Consider the following 8,476-nt stretch of genomic DNA (forward strand, 5'->3'; position numbering starts at 1 on the left):
CTTGGCCCTTAGCTGTCTCTGAAAGCTGCTGACCTTGACACCTGAAGCAGAGACCCTAGCTTGGTTTTCCCAGGAACTGAAGGACGTGGGGGGAGGGGTGGAAGAGAAATAAAATGTCTTGCCCACTCTGGGGACAGCGGAGTGGGTCTCAGTCTCGCCTGGCTGGCTAGCTATCAAGGCTGTCAGAGGAAGGGTTCCCCCACTTTCCAGATCGGTCCCTCTCATCTGCCGCGTTCCTGCTTCTCTGGTTCTTTTATTTACCCCGACCCCTGACCGAGATCTCGGCAGGCTTTTCCCTTTTCTTTTGGCCCTGCGGCGTTCCACAGAGGCCTGTGAGAGCCCAGGGGGAGAAGCATTCCACCTGGGCCCAGGTTAGCTTACGAAGTGTTTGGCTTGTCTCTTACTGCTTAGCGCTCGGCAGGTAGAAGCAACTGGGGCCACACCAGCGACTCCGCTGGCCATTCCTCTGGTTCAGAATCCTGGTCACGGGCAAAGCTTCGATCCGTTCGCGCGCGTCATCTGCTCTGGGGGGCCCTGCACCCGGCCTGTGTGCCTACAGCGTGCTCGTGGGTGGCTGCAACCGCTGCTCAGCTCAGTTTAGCTAAGCCCTGAGTGGACTCCCGGGAGGGGGTGCTGAAGCAGACCTGACTTTGGGATGTATGGCTAAACGGGGGGGGGGGGGGGGGGGCGCAATGTGATATTTAAGAAAAGTGATGTTCAGGGCGGGGGGGAGCGCGCGGGGGGAGGGAACAAAGTGTGATTTGTTGTAATGGTGGACGGTTTGCACCTCAGCATGGGCGTGATTTCCTGGTAGAATTAAGAATTAGCTTATGGAAGTGGGGAGACAATAGTAAGAGGGCAATTTAGACATTCTCCGGTTTTAAAAATAGTGTTTCCATTTAAACAAACACTCTGGAGCTCCTGAGTACTATAATTCCAAAGGCAATTTTCTCTGTTTTTAATTTAATTTGCATTTTCAACTCTGATAATATTCAATTTCATGGCTCAATACACGTGTAAACACCGATAGGTTGTGTGTTTCCCCCCGCTTGCACCAAACAGAATGTCTGCCGCTTTGTCTCAGTGCCATGGGAATACTGCAAGAGTCCTAAAAATATCAGCAAGTCCCCCGAAATTATTTTTCAAAGCTTAGTATGATCTTACCCGGGCTTCGGGGGTGGCGGGCTAGAATGTGCAGGTCCTGTGCACTAGCACAGAAAAAGTTCGGGAAAGCCGCCTCACACTGCCAACTTAAAGATAGAAAAGAAAACGAATTCGCCTCCCACAGATCACATTTGTGGTTTTGTCAGGGAACATTTTCAATGTTGTGCTGAGCTTTCCCAAACAATCTAAAAGTAACAGATAAATGTGCCCCCTCCAGCAGTGCCTCAATATGGTTTTTTTCCCCCCTCTAGACAGACAAGTATTAAGAAATAGTTCTAAAAAAATCTTTGCAAGACCGGTTTAGTTAGCACCATTGACCTATTTGGTCAAACATACAATTAAGAAAAAGATAAAAAGTAAAACCGGATAATTAGTTTTACTCAGATCAAAAGTGCATAGTGCTGCCAATGACAGAATGGGTCAGCCGGGTGACCAGACACATCAAACACCAAGTGTGAAGGCAGCCACTGCGCTCCAGACACCGTGGAAGAAACAGCTGAGAATCATGGACCTTTCAGGTAGAAGGCTCAAAATGTAAAATTCCAAACACCTTTTTTTGGGTAACTTCTTTGAAAATCATACTTTAAAAAGAAATGAGCAAAGAAATTTGGTATTTTGGTTTCTCCAGAGCTACTTTATATTAAAAACTACTATCTAATATCAAGGGCTAATTTATTTTCCTAAACATACTATGTTGTTTTTATTTTATTCCAGTCCTGGGAATTGAACCTAGTGCCTTGCCAGTGCTAGACAAGCATTCTGCCAACTGAGCTACACCAAGCCTCATCATTCACTTTAAAATATATATATATACCTGTCATTGCTGTGGAACACACGACACAGTTAAGCTGCTTCTAGTTTAAATTCTAAGAATCAATAAGTTGGAAAATGTCTTATTTTTATTTTTAATTAGTTATTTCAAGGGCAAGATTAGTGGCTTTTTAAATTTAAAAGAAAAAAGGAAAAGAAAAAGAAAAAAAACCCACTAGGATGTTAGCATCCTAGAAAGAACTGATTTAAAACTGATGAGATTTGAAGGTGCTTTTGCTTGTGGTTAGTCGATAATAGCAACCCATGAGTAAAGTTGGAGGGATCTAATTTGAAAAAATATATATATCTTTTATCCTGTGGAAGGAATCGAGATAAATATGACAAGAATTCAGTTTTATTATGCCAGCCTTGAAAGAGAAAGCTTCTGAATTTAACAAAAACAAGCATAAAAAAAGAAAGAAAGAAAATCGCCACTCTTTCATGCTAACTGTCCATAGGTGAGGGAAGCGAACACATTTAGCTTTTTGAAGCATAATTATTGAATTTTAAGTTATGATCCTTTAGGGCATGCACTAAATTTTTATATTGCTCTGGCTGGCTGGCAATTACATCTGCTTTGCACAAACAGATGGCAGTGTGTACTGCTCACCAGCACAATCCCTTCTGGCAAGCCTAAGGTACAGCAGGAAGGAAAGGGCCCCGTGATAACAGTGTCTATTCGGAGACTTGCCGATGGCTGGCAATACTGAGCACCAAACACCTCTGCCTTTTCTCATTCCCAGCTGGGGAGTAAACAGGGATCTCGTTAAGCGTTATGAAACTGCAAATGCTCAGGGAGTGACTTTGCTACTTTATTTCACTTTCCCCACTCCCCAAATAATCTGATTGAAAGACCTTATATGTGTCCCCCCACCCCCACCCCCGACTCCCACTTTCTTCCACAAGGTTATCCAAGGCCACACCTGAACTCTGAAGGGCCTGGAATGGAGGGAGGGGGTGGGGCAGAACCTAGGAAGTCCCAGGGAGGAGGGTTTTAGCCAAGTAAGGACTTGCAGCTACCTCAGGACAGAAGGGGCAAAGGGGCACTTTCCTTTAAGACTTCCCTTGAGGGTCTTGAGAGGGTTTGGCCTTTGGGAGTGGCGTGAGTCTTAAAATGAAGGTCTACTACCCTTCAGATACCAGGCTGAGAAAAGATGGTATAAAATGAAGGGAGTGTGATCTGTCTGTCCTTTCAAGAGGTGTGGAGAAGGGAGAGTTAAAGGGAGCAAAGGAGAGGGGGAAGGAGGAGAGAAGAGGGGAGGGTCATAGATGGGGCTCCGTGCTGAGATCCCATGTCTTCCAGCCCTCCCCCCCCCTTACTGTTTGTTGTCCACCTAGGAAAGACAGAATCTAAACAGTGCTTTCCACCATCAGTGAAGGGGCTGCCTTGGGGTTCAGGGTTGACCTCCCTAAGTGAACCTGGCACTCTGATAAGGACAAGTGAGTACCTGAACTCAGCTTCCTGCTACAGCTACATTGGGGTGCTAGGCTAGTAGAGAGGGCTCAGCTTGTTCAGAGCTCTGGAAAGGGAGAGGCTTGAGGAGGATTTAATTGCCTGCCTGGGTGAATCGAAATGTCCTTTTAAAGCAAAGAAATCAAGAGAGATTGGCCTTTAATTGGCAAACTCTGCTGGTGAGAGAGGGGTATTAATTAAAACCTAAGAGGACAAAGTACAGATTGGGTACCCTTCCCCCACTTGTCCACCCACGATCAGTGCCCAAATGGCATCTTCTCTGTTCCCTGTTCCCACAGTCTTCAGAAGGTTCCCATCCATAATCCAAGACCTCAGCAGCAGTTAGCCCATTTAGAGTGAGAAGTATAGTTGATTCTAGAACTCTGTTCATCTCCAAAAGCTGGTCATGTGGTCATGACTGGCCATGTCATCTAAGGCTCTCCTGAAATGCCACAGTAGAAGAGATGAAGACCATAGAAAATCTCAGACATGTCCAGTGACATAGCAGAGAGAAGGAGAGAGAGAGAGACAGAGAGAGAGAGAGAGAGACAGAGAGAGAGACAGAGAGAGAGACAGAGAGAGAGACAGAGACAGGGAGACAGAGGGGGGGGTAACTTGAGGCTAAGACTGGAGGAGGGAGGGCACTGTCCAATTCCACCCTGTGTTCTAAGGCATGGTGCAAGCAGGTTCTAAATCCTCACTGTGAGGCATATCCACACGCTGCCACGTGGCATGCTACCTGGTGGTTCCTTGCTGACAGCAGACCCCTACCTCCCATTGCAGGACCACTTCTTTCATCCATATAGACATAGGCTGTGCTGGCTGGCCAGTGTCTCTGGGGGCCTGAGCTCTAAAGCAGATCTTTACTAGATGTAAGTCCATATGAAGACAAGTGTTGAGTGGGTAGGGGTTTTTTTCTCCCTCAGCTGGGCTGGAACATTCTGGAAACTCCAGTATAGGTGATGTATGCAATATGCCTCGGTCTTCATCACTTGTGCCACCATGCTGCCAGGTGCAGGTCAGGAGGAGGTCAGAGGTAAGAGTTGGGGGGGCGGCGTGCTGTCAAGATCTTCTGGCAAGGAATGGGGCTAGCTGAAAAGCTGCACTTCTGAAATAATTTGCCAGTGTCAAGCGTTCTAAGCCCTCGTGCCTGCCTGCCGGTGGTCTCTGGCCCTGACATTTTCATTTTCTCTGGCATTTTGTCTTTCTAATCCCAACTCAAGGGCCACAGATCTATCTGACGGTTCCCTTGCTGTCTGTCTCCTCTCTTCTTGCCTTAGCCAGTGGTCCCAGAGTTGAGGTGCAAAGAAAACATAGCCCGGATCTGGTTGGGTTTGAAGGACTGCAAATCCATGACAACTCTATTTTAAAAACACGAATCTCCATAACCTGGAACAGTCCCACCCTAATCTGACTCCGACTACTGGTGGCATCTTTGCTGTCCTACCCTATGGTCTCCAAGATTTTACTGCGTGCCCTCCCCCCATTTCTTCCAACTTTCCCCTAATATTTCTGACAACCTCCTCTCCTTGGTGACTCTGGTATTCAGGGAAAACAGGCTTCCTACTGCTTTGGAGCGGGAGGCAGGTGCAGGGGGTGGGGGGGGGCGGTATCCAAGCATGGTAGTGGCCTGAAGCTTTGGGAAGTGGAAAGATTACTGAGTCTAAAGGCAAATCACCTTCCCAGCCCAGGAAGTGCCCAAGAACTCTAAGCCCTGGGAGCAGCATTACTCATGAATTCTGACTTCCATCAGGGGGGTGACACCACAGCACAGGGTATGTGGCAAATGCTAAGCTGGTATGTGGCAAATGCTAAGCTCCGCGCAGTAAGGTTGTGATTAAGAAGCAAGATGGGCGTCTGTCTTACTTTAAAATGAGCTTTAAAAGCTAATGTAAACAACTTGAGCAGAACCGTATGCTTTATAGAAGATGAAGGAAGCACTATATTATTGTATTTCCTTTCTCTCCCCCTCCCCCCTCCCCCCAGTGCTTGAGGTGGAACACAGAGCTTCAGGCTAGGCAAGCACTCTTATTGCTTGGCTATGCCCTCTGACTCTGGCATTTTGATTTCTCTGTTCAAGATGCCTCTGACCTCCATACAGAGCTCTCTATGGCCCAGGTCCTGCCCTGACTGACACTTCAGCCCCATTGTTTCACAAAAAAATGTGCTGTCTCTCTAATTCTCCAGCCACCCTCCTCATGTCTCTGCTCCTCCCAAACCTTTCCCTCCAAACATCCCCAAATTATATTCTATACCTTAAAGTGCTACACATTTAACATTCATGGTTTCAAATTAAGAAGTCTATGATTTGCTTTTATACAAATAAGTGATGGCCAAAGGAACCCATTATAAAGTTAGGTCTGCTTTATAAGTGGAGATCATATTTCTAAGGAGCTAGCAAGTTCAAAGTCACAAAGGCAAATCTATTTTGGTCAATATAGCTCATGATCTAACATGGCCTCCAAACATCTCTGTGTATTCTTGAAACTTTTATATTTTTTAAATAAATGAAACTATGAAAAAGCTGATTTGCATATGGGGGAATAATATGGTTCTGAGCTACTTAAGCCCTTGTAAGCAGAATCACAAAACCAAGTTGAACAAAAGCAACACAAGGCTCATTCCAAACTTGCAGTGTAGCTAGTGCAGCTCCGGCCCATGGGTGCATGAAGTAAACCCGGACTTCTCCTTCAAATGTTTCTGTTACTGACATTTTCCTTCTAAAAACATTTAAGTCAAGAATACAGTGTTGCTGCCATCCTCACCTAACACTGCTGGAGGCATTTGTCCATTAGCAAAACGGAGTTAAATTCAGGCATGAAGGTAACTTAATTTTTGTTGTTTCCTTTAGCACTCCTAGCTATCTGACGTGTGTGAAATGAAACACATACACACACATACACACACACACATACACACCCCACAAGCACATGGAGTGGGGCTTTTAATATGAATCCAAGCTGTGTTCAAGTGGACACACCACAAGCAAGTCACAATGATGTCTCAGTGCTGAGGGACACTGACACTGACTTAAAAGCAAGCATGCCACTCTAAAGACAACTTTGGAAAACACCTCTGCTCTCTTCACCTGTCCAGAGAGATTCTCTCGAAGAACTTGCAGAAGATCTGGAATGGGCCCTAAGGGCACAAGGGCAGGGGGGGGATGGGGGGGGGGAGGCATCACTTCCAGTCTGGAGATAGGGACCAGGACAGAATTACAGCTTGTAAAATAAGCCTCCATCAGTCTCCCAGGAGACAGCCAGCTTCTACTTGGGTGTTCCCTGCTTGTTAGCCTCAGTCATAATTGGTCTTTCCTCCCGTCCCACGTTGTTGGTTTTCTGTGTGTGGCTTTTGGTGTGAGCGTGTTAGGTCATCAACAAACACAATGGGAGGAGGGAGCTAGGGAGACACACACGATTGTTTTAAAGAAGAAAAGAGAAGGGATAAGAGAGTGGGCAGGAAGGCTGTGAGCAGAATGGGAAAGGACGCCCCAGGATTTAGGCTTCCGAGGCAACCCCTGGTGTGACTTTGAGTATGGGAGTGTTGTGGAAAAGAACCTAGGCTCACAGGGAGCTGGAGCCCTACTGAGCTCTGTCAGGGACACACCAATTTCTTATTATTTTCCTCTGCTCTGATATGGAGGTACCTATCAATGTCTGGCATTTCTCATCATCATCATCATCATTATTATTATTAATTATGTAGTATATCCTAATCTGGTATTTCTGCTTGAGAAGGCAGGGCAAGAACAAATACAGGAAGAAGCTTCTGGGTGGGCCAGACACAAAGGGCTCTCCACACCTTTCTCCTTCCACATCTGATGTTTTCCTCACTCTGTGTCCTGCCCCACCCGACCCCTTGCAGAGGAAAGCCTGTCTTGGTGTGACAGTTGGTTAAAAAAAAAAAAAAGTACCTTATCTAGAGTCTAATCTAAGGCCACAGGAGAGATAGATACCTCATTAGTCGAGGAAGGGCAGACACAGTTCATTGTTTTCTCGAAGAAGCTGGACATTAAGATCCCGAGACTGTCATTTTTACTTACTGTCAAAACCAAATCGACGACAGAACCCTGCTAGATCCAGGAAGTGGCCAGAAAAAAATCAAATGAGTTACAAACTTTTGGTGGCCCTTCCCCTTGGTTTTTTAAATTTTTTCGTTTCACTGAAGCACTCCTGGCTGGCCTTGGTTGCTATGGCTCCGCCGCAGCCAGGGCCACGTCATCATTGCCCTGACCCAACGGAGACGCCTCAGGTCTGAACCCTTGTTTCTTCTGCCACCGCAGAGACTGCAGACTTGGGGTTAGGTTGGCTAGGGTAGGTTTTATTTGGGGGTGGTGATGACTTGAAGCCTGTGTGTGCATCTTAGCCAGTCTGGCTGCAGAGCGCCTCGGAGACCACAGTAGCTGGAGGAATGGGGGACACTTAGCATTTCCTTTGTTATGTACGGTATTTTGCAGGGTAGGGGGGGGCACAGGATCCGCCAAGGGTCCCTGTTTTTGTACTATTTTCAAACCTGCTGTAGTGGTCTTTGCTTTTCCAGGGAGGGAGCACCCCTAGCTTCCATACTTAGTAGAAGGAAAAAAAAAAAAAGACACTGGCTTCAAGGTACCTCCAGGTACGTCCTCTGGCAAGCGCCTTCCCCTAGGCCCTATTAAGCCCTATCTCACTTCCCCCACCTCCACTTCCACATTAAAAGCCCCCAAAGCACAACGGACTGCCTTCTCTGTATAAAGCCAGGGGGAGGAGGGCGATAAAGATCAGGCGTTTAAATTGGCCATTTGAAAGATTACATCTCTTCACCGAGGGTCTTTCTTTCAAAACTCTCACTGAATTGAGGGCCGTGGCTACTCCGCACCCGGCTCTCAAAGGCCCGGCACCTTTTAATTCGGCCGTGGAGTGGGCTGGGCTAGGTGACCCGGCGCCATCAAAGGCTCAAGGGAAGGCCGTGGGGCGACACTCGTCTAATGACAAGTAATTGACGGATTCGAGGCCCTGCATTACCAGCGGAATGGGGAGGCATTAATTATTTAAAAACGATTAGCCTCGCCGT

This window comes from Acomys russatus, chromosome 4 (genome assembly GCF_903995435.1).
Source record: "Acomys russatus chromosome 4, mAcoRus1.1, whole genome shotgun sequence".
NCBI classification, from domain to species: Eukaryota; Metazoa; Chordata; class Mammalia; order Rodentia; family Muridae; genus Acomys; species Acomys russatus.